This window comes from Polyodon spathula, chromosome 60 (assembly GCF_017654505.1).
Source record: "Polyodon spathula isolate WHYD16114869_AA chromosome 60, ASM1765450v1, whole genome shotgun sequence".
NCBI lineage: Eukaryota > Metazoa > Chordata > Actinopteri > Acipenseriformes > Polyodontidae > Polyodon > Polyodon spathula.
Genome location: NC_054593.1, coordinates 116,521 through 129,152, shown reverse-complemented (window position 1 = coordinate 129,152; position 12,632 = coordinate 116,521). Strand labels below are relative to the sequence as shown.

The 12,632-nt window shown below is 43.0% G+C and overlaps 1 protein-coding gene across 1 annotated transcript in view; it reads right to left on the bottom strand.

The window, feature by feature from the left end:
* LOC121307884 (GTPase IMAP family member 8-like) overlaps positions 1-11,925 on the bottom strand; it is a 43,934-nt gene extending 32,009 nt beyond the window's left edge. Inside the window, exon 1 of the mRNA XM_041240200.1 lies at positions 11,762-11,925. The gene's annotated coding sequence lies outside the window, so the exon portion shown is untranslated. The remainder of the gene's footprint in view (positions 1-11,761) is intronic.
* Between the last annotated feature and the right edge of the window lie 707 nt (positions 11,926-12,632).

The following is a 12,632-nucleotide window of genomic DNA, read 5'->3' as shown; positions in this document are numbered from 1 at the left end:
GTAATGTAAAAAAAACAAAACAAAACCAAAAAAAGAGGAGAGCGGGTCAGGAGAGGAGAAGAGGGAATGGGCTCGCCCCAGAGAAAGCTGCAGCTCCCCTCGCAGCAAAAAAGTAAATACATTAGGAAAGATAACCACATAACAGGCCGAATATTGGTTTAGTTATTAAACAAATGCTGATTAAAATGTCTGTTATGAAGTGCCAAGGCAGCTTTTCTTCAGTTCAGATACTGTATCAAAAGGGAGAGACAGAGAGGGAAGTTACACTGAGAAGCTGTTTACAGTTTGAACAAGACACTTGTCATGGGAAATAAGTTAGCGTTGCCTTTCTACACATGCGCAAATCTTAGAGCTTAAAGGCCAGGTTAAGCCGTTGACTTTCTGTTTGTGTACTTTTATTGAGAACAGACTGTTATTGCAATGTTTCCAATGTGTCTAGTAAATTGTTTTACTCTTAATGTTGTCAGGATCTTTATTAAAAGCTACAGAATATGTTTTAAACATCGAAAACATGTAGTTGTAATATTAATAACATGTTTATAACATCCTGTTCATTTAACTAGTTGTGTTTTTCATACTGCATTTTAATCTGCGCTGGAGCTGAAATAACCACACACTGTTCTGTGTGATTCATTTTAATCTGCGCTGGAGCTGAAATAACCACACACTGTTCTGTGTGATTCATTTTAATCTGTGCTGGAGCTGAAATAACCACACACTGTTCTGTGTGATTCATTTTAATCTGTGCTGGAGCTGTGTCACAAAGACAGCTGCAGTGGGTGACGTCAGACGTTGGTGAAGCTAAGCGATTGGTCTCGCTCAGGATTTAATAATTAAACAGAGCAGAAAATAAAAGGTTGTAAATACAAACAAAACACAGGACACGGTACTTTCACCAAAATAAAGAGACAAACAAAACAGACTACACGGACAAACACACTGAGCTGATATTTTAACTACGATTATTACCTCTGTCTCCAATCCCGTTCTCCACTCACCGAACACATGACCCCGAGTGAGTGACAACATGCTGCTTTTATGCAGCTGTACCGAGACTCGATTGCTAATCAATCATTCAATTGGAGCCTCGGTACAACTGCACATGAATTAATAAAGTGCGGGACCCAGCAGGCATTCACCCTCTGCTGGTGGAGGAGGCAGAGGCAGCTCCTGCTGCTCTGCTCTCTGCTCCTGTCAGCGGAGGTGACGGAGGCAGAGGCAACTCCTGCTGCTCTGCTCCTAGCGATGGAGGCAGAGGCAGCTCCTGCTGCCCTGCTCCTGGCGGTGGAGATGGCAGAGGCAGAGGCAGCTCCTGCTGCTCTGCTCCTGTCAGTGGAGGTGGCGGAGGCAGAGGCACCTCACCTCCTGCTGCCTGCTCTCTGCGAGGACGCAGAGGGGGAGCTCCACCTGCCCTGCACCCTGCTCCTGGCGGTGGAAGTGGCGGAGGCAGAGGCAGAGGCAGGTCCTGCTGCTCTGCTCCTACCAGGGGAGGTGGGAGCAGCGTGTAGTCTCCTTGCTGTGGAGGTGGGAGCGACGTGTAGTCTATCGTTGTTTCAGGGGACTGGTGCGGCTCTCCCTCTCTTGCAGGGGACTGGTGCGGCTCTTCCTTTGGCTCTGGAGGTGGACGCTCTGCCTTCCTCTTCCCCTTTCCCCTTCTCTGCCTCCTCCTCACCTTCCTCTCCTGGGCCAGTTCCTCCTCTCCCTCTTGGTAGGGGCAGCGCACCACCGGTTGCCCAAACTCCCCACAGGCAAGGCACAGCCTTGGTCCTCTAGACCACCGAGGAGGTCATCCAGATCCTGGAAGCCATCTCTCCAGCTCCAGCCTTACATTTCTTTATTTTTTTTTAATGTTTATTTTGTTTTTAAATTAGAAACGGCAGTTGGAGGAGGCAGAGGCAGCTCCTGGCGGTGGACTGGTCTCGTGGCCTTCAGACGAAGCCACTCCTCCGCATCCTCCACTTTTCCCTGATCGAGGGCCTTCAAAAAGAGAGGGTCTTCATAGGGGCAAACTTCCCGGAGGTGCCCATACTCCAAGCAGGAGGCACACCATGGAGCCCCTCCTTCCTTCAACTCCTCCTGGCAATTAAGGCATGGCTGCCTTTCTTCCTCCCATCCCATCCCATTTTTTTTTAATGAATTTTCCACCCTCAGTATCCCTGGTCCGATGCTTGGAGGCGCTGTTATCCCACATCTGCTGACACCACTTGTCACAAAGATGGCTGTAGTGGGGACGTTAGACCAGAAGAAACACACAGTACAGAGAGGAAATGATAAATGGATGCGCTGCTGCGCAGTTTATTATTACAAAATAGAACAGGACAAAAACAGGACACGGCACTGGCAGCCAAAACAAAGAGACAAACAAAACGGACTAATACTAAACAAAAACACAGTGAGCAGATATTTTACTAATATTATTATGATCACAATTATTGCCTCCGTCTCCTATCCCGTTCTCCATTCACTGAACACCCAACCGCGAGTGAGTGAAAACATGCTGCTTGTCCGCGAGTGAGTGAAAACATGCTGTTCTCCCACACTTCTCCGAGTGGGAGAAGTACAGCGTGGAAAAGTACAGAGCAGTTTCGAAGCAGAAAGGAGAAATTGCATCTTGAATTGCTTTAATCAGAAAACAGAGGACATTGGGGAAACACAGCCGCGTGTGTTTTTCTGATAACAAACAAGCTGAAACTCGGAGCAGCTGATTCAAATTCAGCGCCGTTTTGAGACACGGGCGAGGGGAGGAGCCGACAGCACAGCAGAACAACGCAGTTAAACGAGGCAGTCTTCCCAGCGACAGCGAGTGGAAGCGACAGCGAGTGGGAGAAGTACAGCGTGGAAAAGTACAGAGCAGTTTCGAAGCAGATTGAAAGCAGGTTGACGGCTGCAGAAGAAACTAAACTTCAAAAAAAAAAAAACCCTCAACATGGTCTTCAAGCCAGTAATCTGTGACACCTGCTTGATGTGGGAAATCCGAGAAAACCCAGCGGAGCTAAACCAAGTGTGCGTAAAGTGCCGCGCGATCCAGGATTTGCATAAACTAGTAAGTGTGCTAGAAATGGAGCTGGAAGAAGTGAGACAGCAACAAGATCTTGAGGAACTGGCACACCCACAATTCATGGAAGTCTGCATCACCCCTAACAGACTGAAAGCCACCAGGGAGATAGAAGGTCAGAACAGCTGGGTTCAGGTGGGCAGAAGCAGGGAAAAAAAGAAACTTCGTCAAACACCACCAGAAATCAAAACAACCAACAGATTTGAGTCACTTCAGAATTGTGATGAGCAGAACCAACAACAAGAGAATGAAAGGAACAACATCCAGGACCCTATTGACAGTGGTGACAAGACAGTAAAAAGAAGGGAGGTCATGATTGTTGGGGACTCCATATTGAGAAACACAGCAAGTTCAATTCGCAGTTTGGACCCCCTTACTACAACAGTGTGCTGCCTTCCGGGAGCCTCGGTCAAGCACATCACTGAAAACGTGGACAGGCTCCTAGAACGAACAGGAGACGACCCGGTAGTAGTCGTCCACATCGGTACAAACAACATTGGAAGAGACAGACCAAAATCCCTGCAAAACAAATTCAGAGAGCTAGGAAGGAAATTAAAAGAGAAAACCAAAACTGTGGTATTTTCTGGTATACTACCGGCACCTTGCAAAGGACCATATGGACAGCTGGAAATAATTAATCAAAACCAATGGCTGAAGACGTGGTGCACACGGGAAGGCTTCACCTATCTTGATCATTGGACCACTTTCTACAACGAGGACTATCTGTATAGACGGGATGGACTGCATTTAAATAACAAGGGAACTAGTCTACTTGGAGAAAAGATCCTCGAGCAGGTTCGGAAGCATTTAAACTAGAAAGGAAGGGGGGAGAAATCAACAAAAAAACAGAAGGGAGACCGCATCAAAACAAGAACAACAACTCAGGTAAGACAACCATTAAATGTATTTATCTAAATGCTAGAAGTATCAGAAACAAAATTCTAGAACTTGAAGCTACTGCACTAACAGGTAACTATGATGTGATAGGTGTTACAGAAACTTGGTTGTCTGAGAGTGATGGGGACGAATATAATATTTGTGGGTATACACTGTATAGGAAAGACAGGCAGGACAGAAGAGGAGGAGGGGTAGCGCTATACATAAGAAACAGTCTTGAAGCCCAGGTGTTAAACCTGGACAAAGAAAATAAAACCGAATCAATATGGGTCAGAATAACAGACAAAAATTCAAAATGCATAATAATAGGAGCATGCTATAGACCGCCAGATTCAGACGGTGAGCACAATAATCTGTTATACAATGACATTAGAAATGTGTGTAGCAAAGGAGAAGCCATACTAATGGGGGATTTCAACTTCCCCCAAATAAAATGGGAAAACCCGGTGGGTAGCGCGAAGGATGAAATAGAAATGGTGGAAATGACAAATGACTGCTTCCTAACACAATTTGTGAAGGCACCCACTAGAGGGGAGGCATGCCTTGATTTAGTCTTTTCAAATAACGAAGATAGAATAACTAAAACAGAGGTCAGAGAACCACTGGCAAACTCAGACCACAACATGGTCTCATTTGAAGTGTTTTTTAAATCCTCAAAAGTAAAGACTAAAGCTAAGGTTTACAATTTTAGAAAAGCAAACTATGAAGGTATGAAACAGAGACTAACAGAAGTAGATTGGAGTAAAATAGAGAAAACACCCACAGAAGAAGGATGGTTGTTCTTCAAAAATGTAGTACTAGAGGCGCAAAACAATTATATCCCTAAAGTAGACAAATCTAAATGTAAAACTAAATTGCCAAAATGGTTTAATAGATCAATTAAAAAAAATATTCAGCGAAAAAAGGCACTTTACAGAGCATTAAAAAAGGACCAAAAAGAAAGTACACAGAAAGAGTACACAGAACTGCAAATGCAAGTCAAAAAGGAAGTTAGAAAGGCCAAGAGAGAAATAGAAATGAACATTGCTAAGGGAGCTAAAACCAATTCCAAAATGTTTTTCCAATATTACAACAGCAAGAGAACATTCAAAGAGGAGATTAAATGTTTAAGAGATACAAATGGCAAAATCGTAGAGGAAGAAAAAAAAATAGCAAATATGTTAAATGATTACTTTTCACAAGTTTTTACAAAGGAAGATACTGACAACATGCCCCACATGTCATCCAGTTCCTATCCAGTTTTAAATAACTTTAGCATAACTGAGGCAGAAGTGTTAAAGGGACTAGGAGCTCTTAAAATAAACAAATCCCCTGGGCCGGATGAGATCCTCCCAGTAGTACTCAAAGAAATGAAAGAAGTAATTTACAAACCGCTAACCAAGATCATGCAGCAGTCTCTTGACACAGGGGTGGTACCGACAGACTGGAAAATTGCAAACGTAATACCGATCCACAAAAAGGGAAACAAAACTGAACCAGGTAACTACAGACCAGTAAGCCTGACTTCTATTATATGCAAACTTATGGAAACTATAATAAGATCCAAAATGGAAAATTACCTATATGGTAACAGGGTACTGGGAGACAGTCAACATGGTTTTAGGAAAGGGAGATCGTGCCTAACTAACTTGCTTGATTTTTTTGAGGATGCAACATCGATAATGGATAATTGCAAAGCATATGACATGGTTTATTTAGATTTCCAGAAAGCTTTTGACAAAGTCCCGCACAAAAGATTAATTCTCAAACTGAACGCAGTTGGGATTCAAGGAAACACATGTACATGGATTAGGGAGTGGTTAACATGTAGAAAACAGAAAGTACTGATTAGAGGAAAAACCTCAGAATGGAGTGTGGTAACCAGCGGTGTACCACAGGGATCAGTATTAGGTCCTCTGCTATTCCTAATCTACATTAATGATTTAGATTCTGGTATAGTAAGCAAACTTGTTAAATTTGCAGACGACACAAAAGTAGGAGGAGTGGCAAACACTGTTGCAGCAGCAAAGGTCATTCAAAATGATCTAGACAAGATTCAGAACTGGGCAGACACATGGCAAATGACATTTAATAGAGAAAAGTGTAAGGTACTGCACGCAGGAAATAAAAATGTACATTATAAATATCATATGGGAGATATTGAAATTGGAGAAGGAATCTATGAAAAAGACCTAGGAGTTTTTGTTGACTCAGAAATGTCTTCATCTAGGCAATGTGGGGAAGCTATAAAAAAGGCTAACAAGATGCTCGGATACATTGTGAAAAGTGTTGAATTTAAATCAAGGGAAGTAATGTTAAAACTGTACAATGCACTTGTAAGACCTCATCTTGAATATTGTGTGCAGTTCTGGTCACCTCGCTATAAAAAAGATATTGCTGCTCTAGAAAGAGTGCAAAGAAGAGCGACCAGAATTATTCCGGGCTTAAAAGGCATGTCATATGCAGACAGGCTAAAAGAATTGAATCTGTTCAGTCTTGAACAAAGAAGACTACGTGGCGACCTAATTCAAGCATTCAAAATTCTAAAAGGTATTGACAGTGTCGACCCAAGGGACTTTTTCAGCCTGAAAAAAGAAACAAGGACCAGGGGTCACAAATGGAGTTTAGAAAAAGGGGCATTCAGAACAGAAAATAGGAGACACTTTTTTACACCGAGAATTGTGAGGGTCTGGAATCAACTCCCCAGTAATGTTGTTGAAGCTGACACCCTGGGATCCTTCAAGAAGCTGCTTGATGAGATTTTGGGATCAATAAGCTACTAACAACCAAACGAGCAAGATGGGCCGAATGGCCTCCTCTCGTTTGTAAACTTTCTTATGTTCTTATGTTCTTATGTTCTTATGCACCTGTACCAAGACTCGACTGCTAATCAATCATTCAATTGGAGTCTCGGTACCACTGCACGTGAGTTAATAAAGTGCAATGCCCTTTGCTCACATATTATTACTTTTTACTTGCACGTGAAATGCTGTGCAATCCTCGTGCAAAAATACAAACAAACAAACACAGACAGCTCTTATGGTTTTTACTGTACATCTTATTGTTTCAGTAAAAGACAGGTTTCAGTTTCGGTCAGTTAGTTCTGTTATTTCAATATTAAATGGTGCTAGCAAGCAACACTGATCCAAATACCCCACAGTAAACACAGTATCATATATATATGAGATATTTCCAAACCATTCTTTTCCATTATCACAATATGTACAGTAAAAAACCATAACTAACACTGAGCATGCGAGCTGCAGCTATTCTCCATATTACAACTGGACATAATTAGAGGGGCCATCACCAATTCCACACACAACACATACACAACATATTTCAAATATAAAAAGTGGAGCAGTGCATGGGTTAGGGTTATAGAGAGAAGCTGGTTGAAATGTCTCTCAGTGTGTGGAGCAGTGCATGGGTTAGGGTTATAGAGAGAAGCTGATTGAAATGGCTCTCAATGTGTGGAGCAGTGCATGGGTTAGGGTTATAGAGAGAAGCTGGTTGAAATGGCTCTCAGTGTGTGGAGCAGTGCATGGGTTAGGGTTAGGGTTATAGAGAGAAGCTGGTTGAAATGGCTCTCAGTGTGTGGAGCAGTGTGTGAAATGAGCAGTGCATGGGTTAGGGTTATAGAGAGAAGCTGGTTGAAATGGCTCTCAGTGTGTGGAGCAGTGCATGGGTTAGGGTTATAGAGAGAAGCTGGTTGAAATGGCTCTCAGTGTGTGGAGCAGTGCATGGGTTAGGATTATAGAGAGAAGCTGGTTGAAATGGCTCTCAGTGTGTGGAGCAGTGCATGGGTTAGGGTTATAGAGAGAAGCTGGTTGAAATGGCTCTCAGTGTGTGGAGCAGTGCATGGGTTAGGGTTATAGAGAGAAGCTGGTTGAAATGGCTCTCAGTGTGTGGAGCAGTGCATGGGTTAGGGTTAGTGTTATAGAGAGAAGCTGGTTGAAGTGTTATAGAGAGAAGCTGGTTGAATTATGCATCAGTGTGTGGAGCAGTGCATGGGTTAGGGTTCTCAGTGTGTGGAGCAGTGCATGGGTTAGGGTTATAGAGAGAAGCTGGTTGAAATGGCTCTCAGTGTGTGGAGCAGTGCATGGGTTAGGGTTATAGAGAGAAGCTGGTTGAAATGGCTCTCAGTGTGTGGAGCAGTGCATGGGTTAGGGTTATAGAGAGAAGCTGGTTGAAATGGCTCTCAGTGTGTGGAGCAGTGCATGGGTTAGGGTTAGTGTTATAGAGAGAAGCTGGTTGAAATGGCTCTCAGTGTGTGGAGCAGTGCATGGGTTAGGGTTATAGAGAGAAGCTGGTTGAAATGGCTCTCAGTGTGTGGAGCAGTGCATGGGGTTATAGAGAGAAGCTGGTTGAAATGGCTCTCAGTGTGTGGAGCAGTGCATGGGTTAGGGTTATAGAGAGAAGCTGGTTGAAATGGCTCTCGGTGTGTGGAGCAGTGCATGGGTTAGGGTTATAGAGAGAAGCTGGTTGAAATGGCTCTCAGTGTGTGGAGCAGTGCATGGGTTGGGTTAGTGTTATAGAGAGAAGCTGGTTGAAATGGCTCTCAGTGTGTGGAGCAGTGCATGGGTTAGGGTTAGTGTTATAGAGAGAAGCTGGTTGAAATGGCTCTCAGTGTGTGGAGCAGTGCATGGGTTAGGGTTATAGAGAGAAGCTGGTTGAAATGGCTCTCAGTGTGTGGAGCAGTGCATGGGTTAGGTGTTATAGAGAGAAGCTGGTTGAAATGGCTCTCAGTGTGTGGAGCAGTGCATGGGTTAGGGTTATAGAGAGAAGCTGGTTGAAATGGCTCTCAGTGTGTGGAGCAGTGCATGGGTTAGGGTTAGTGTTATAGAGAGAAGCTGGTTGAAATGGCTCTCAGTGTGTGGAGCAGTGCATGGGTTAGGGTTATAGAGAGAAGCTGGTTGAAATGGCTCTCAGTGTGTGGAGCAGTGCATGGGTTAGGGTTATAGAGAGAAGCTGGTTGAAATGGCTCTCAGTGTGTGGAGCAGTGCATGGGTTAGGGTTAGGGTTATAGAGAGAAGCTGGTTGAAATGGCTCTCAGTGTGTGGAGCAGTGCATGGGTTAGGGTTATAGAGAGAAGCTGGTTGAAATGGCTCTCAGTGTGTGGAGCAGTGCATGGGTTAGGGTTATAGAGAGAAGCTGGTTGAAATGGCTCTCAGTGTGTGGAGCAGTGCATGGGTTAGGGTTAGTGTTATAGAGAGAAGCTGGTTGAAATGGCTCTCAGTGTGTGGAGCAGTGCATGGGTTAGGGTTAGTGTTATAGAGAGAAGCTGGTTGAAATGGCTCTCAGTGTGTGGAGCAGTGCATGGGTTAGGGTTAGTGTTATAGAGAGAAGCTGGTTGAAATGGCTCTCAGTGTGTGGAGCAGTGCATGGGTTAGGGTTAGTGTTATAGAGAGAAGCTGGTTGAAATGGCTCTCAGTGTGTGGAGCAGTGCATGGGTTAGGGTTATAGAGAGAAGCTGGTTGAAATGGCTCTCAGTGTGTGGAGCAGTGCATGGGTTATGGCTTTCAGTGTGTGGAGCAGTGCATGGGTTAAAAAAGGAACTGTTAAACAATTAAAAAATAAACTGTATTAAAGATACTAGTTTGTGATAAATATTAGAGCTGCACAGGATGTTTAGTGCTGGATCCGGGCAGGCTTGAGTCTTAACCTTAGAAGCTTGATAGCGTTCACAAACAGGCTCCTGTCCAGCTGAATGATAATCTATGGGGTTTGCCTTGACAGCGTTCACAAGAAGGATCCTGTCCAGCTCAATGATAATCTATGGGGTTTGACGCGACAGCGTTCACAAACAGGATCCTGTCCAGCTCAATGATAATCTATGGGGTTTGACGCGACAGCGTTCACAAACAGGATCCTGTCCAGCTCAATGATAATCTATGGGGTTTGACTTGACAGCGTTCACAAACAGGCTCCTGTCCAGCTCAATGATAATCTATGGGGTTTGACTCGACAGCGTTCACAAACAGGCTCCTCTCCAGCTCAGTGATAATCTATGTGGTTTTGAACTCCAGGTAAAAAAGATAAACACACACACCTTTTTTCCATTGCAGTGTTTCCCACAATGTGGACTCACATAAGAACATAAGAAAGTTTACAAATGAGAGGAGGCCATTCGGCCCATCTTGTTCGTTTGGTTGTTAGTAGCTTATTGATCCCAAAATCTCATCAAGCAGCTTCTTGAAGGATCCCAGGGTATCAGCTTCAACAACATTACGGGGGGTTGATTCCAGACCCTCACAATTCTCTGTGTAAAAAAGTGCCTCCTATTTTCTGTTCTGAATGCCCCTTTTTCTAAACTCCATTTGTGACCCCTGGTCCTTGTTTTAACATTACTTCCCTTGATTTAAATTCAACACTTTTCACTATCTGAGCATCTTGTTAGCCTTTTTTATAGCTTCCCCACATTGTCTAGATGAAGACATTTCTGAGTCAACAAAAACTCCTAGGTCTTTTTCATAGATTCCTTCTCCAATTTCAATATCTCCCATATGATATTTATAATGTACATTTTTATTTCCTGCGTGCAGTACCTTACACTTTTCTCTATTAAATGTCATTTGCCATGTGTCTGCCCCAGTTCTGAATCTTGTCTAGATCATTTTGAATGACCTTTGTCTTGTGTTTGCCACTCCTCCTACTTTTGTGTCGTCTGCAAATTTAACAAGTTTGCTTACTATACCAGAATCTAAATCATTAATGTAGATTAGGAATAGCAGAGGACCTAATACTGATCCCTGTGGTACACCGCTGGTTACCACACTCCATTCTAAGGTTTTTCCTCTAATAAGTACTTTCTGTTTTCTACATGTTAACCACTCCCTAATCCATGTACATGTGTTTCCTTGAATCTCAACTGCGTTCAGTTTGAGAATTAATCTTTTGTGCGGGACTTTGTCAAAAGCTTTCTGGAAATCTAAATAAACCATGTCATAGGCTTTGCAATTATCCATTATCGATGTTGCATCCTCAAAAAAATCAAGCAAGTTAGTTAGACACGATCTCCCTTTCCTAAAACCATGTTGACTGTCTCCCAGGACCCTGTTAATTTAAGGTAATTTTCCATTCATCATTTAATGAATTGATTCCAGCTCCTCCGACTACATAGCTACTGATTTACCTTTCTCACTGCAAGCCACATAGCATTGAGCAATATCACTTCTCATCTCAATCACAGACTGTGTCTTCATTACATTTCTCCACTGCAAACCACACAGCATTGAGCAATATCACTTCTCATCTCAATCACAGACTGTGTCTTCATTACATTGCTCTCACTGCAAACCACACAGCATTGAGCAATATCACTTCTCATCTCAATCACAGACTGTGTCTTCATTACATTGCTCTCACTGCAAACCACATAGCATTGAACAATATCACTTCTCATCTCAATCACAGACTGTGTCTTCATTACATTGCTCAGGAAAACAGAGGTGAATGTAAGTTAGCTTACTTCATTAAAACATCTACTGATTAACTAACCAAGTCAGTAAGTGTTCTGGCTTTTCTGTCCCGTACCACATCATGGATCGTTATCGCTGTGTTACCTGTTTGACAACGTCGGCAATAATCCTGACACTATCAGAGCACTAGAGAGGCCATTTTGAAAACAGAAATTTAAAGTTATAAGTGTAAAAAGTTGTCAGGATGTTAGCAATGAAAAGAATAATTACAGGTACTTTATTTAAACAGTTGTAGCAACACGTAGGGATGGGTAAAGCTATATTTTTCGGAACCCCTCTACTTACTGTTGAAGCAAGCTGTTCCATTAGCTATTGTAACTTTAAACCCACAGATTTCGAGTCTGCTTACCTGCTTTCACTTTCACCTGCACTCTGTCTTTGTGCTTCAGTTCAGCTCTCAGACTCTTTCAAGAATAAATAGAAACAGCTTTTCAAACCGCTTCAGTACAGCCGAGTTTAGATATGAGAAGTGTGTTCTAAAGATTACACAACCTGTAAAGAACTTTCAATTTGTTTGATAAGCTTTCTAGCCTGAAGCAGCCTGTCTAAAGCTAAAATACAGGTCAAAGTACAATTCCTGGTTTTATTGCAGCGTTACCTGAGAAACAGCCCTTGAGGAACACGTCCACACACTGCCTGCCAGTGAAAGAATGTGTACCTGGTTCAGACTCTCCTCAAAAAATAAACCAACACAGAACTGGAGCTCATGAGTGATTTAAAGTCTAATCTGAAAAATTAAAAATAAATGAATACATCTTTTCTGTGATGTTTTGTTTTGGCTAACAGACTATTTTCAGCACGATACGGTTCTGTAGATATGTGTAACAGTGTAACATACAGCCAGGCACTCGCACTAAATAGTGATAACCTGGCATATGCATTCCCATTGACATTACAGGAGAGGGGAAAAGAGAAGGATAGAGGAGGGGAGAGAGAGGGAAGGCAAGAGAGGGTGGAAGAGAGAGGAAGGGAGATGGGGTTGAGGGAGAGGAGAACACTGAAAGAAATGGAAGGGAGACGAGAGAAGGAGATTTGAAAGGCAGATTCCTAAACTCTTACAATGTTGTTCTAGAATGCTCATCCAAAGTGTAACAGAGAGGTGCAGGAAAGTGGATTGAAGATGTTAAACTCTATGTGTTAATATTACTGCACATGTGGGCTCTGTTCTCAAAATAAGCTTGAGATAGCAATGCCTAGTAAACAACTCCCTGAATAGACAT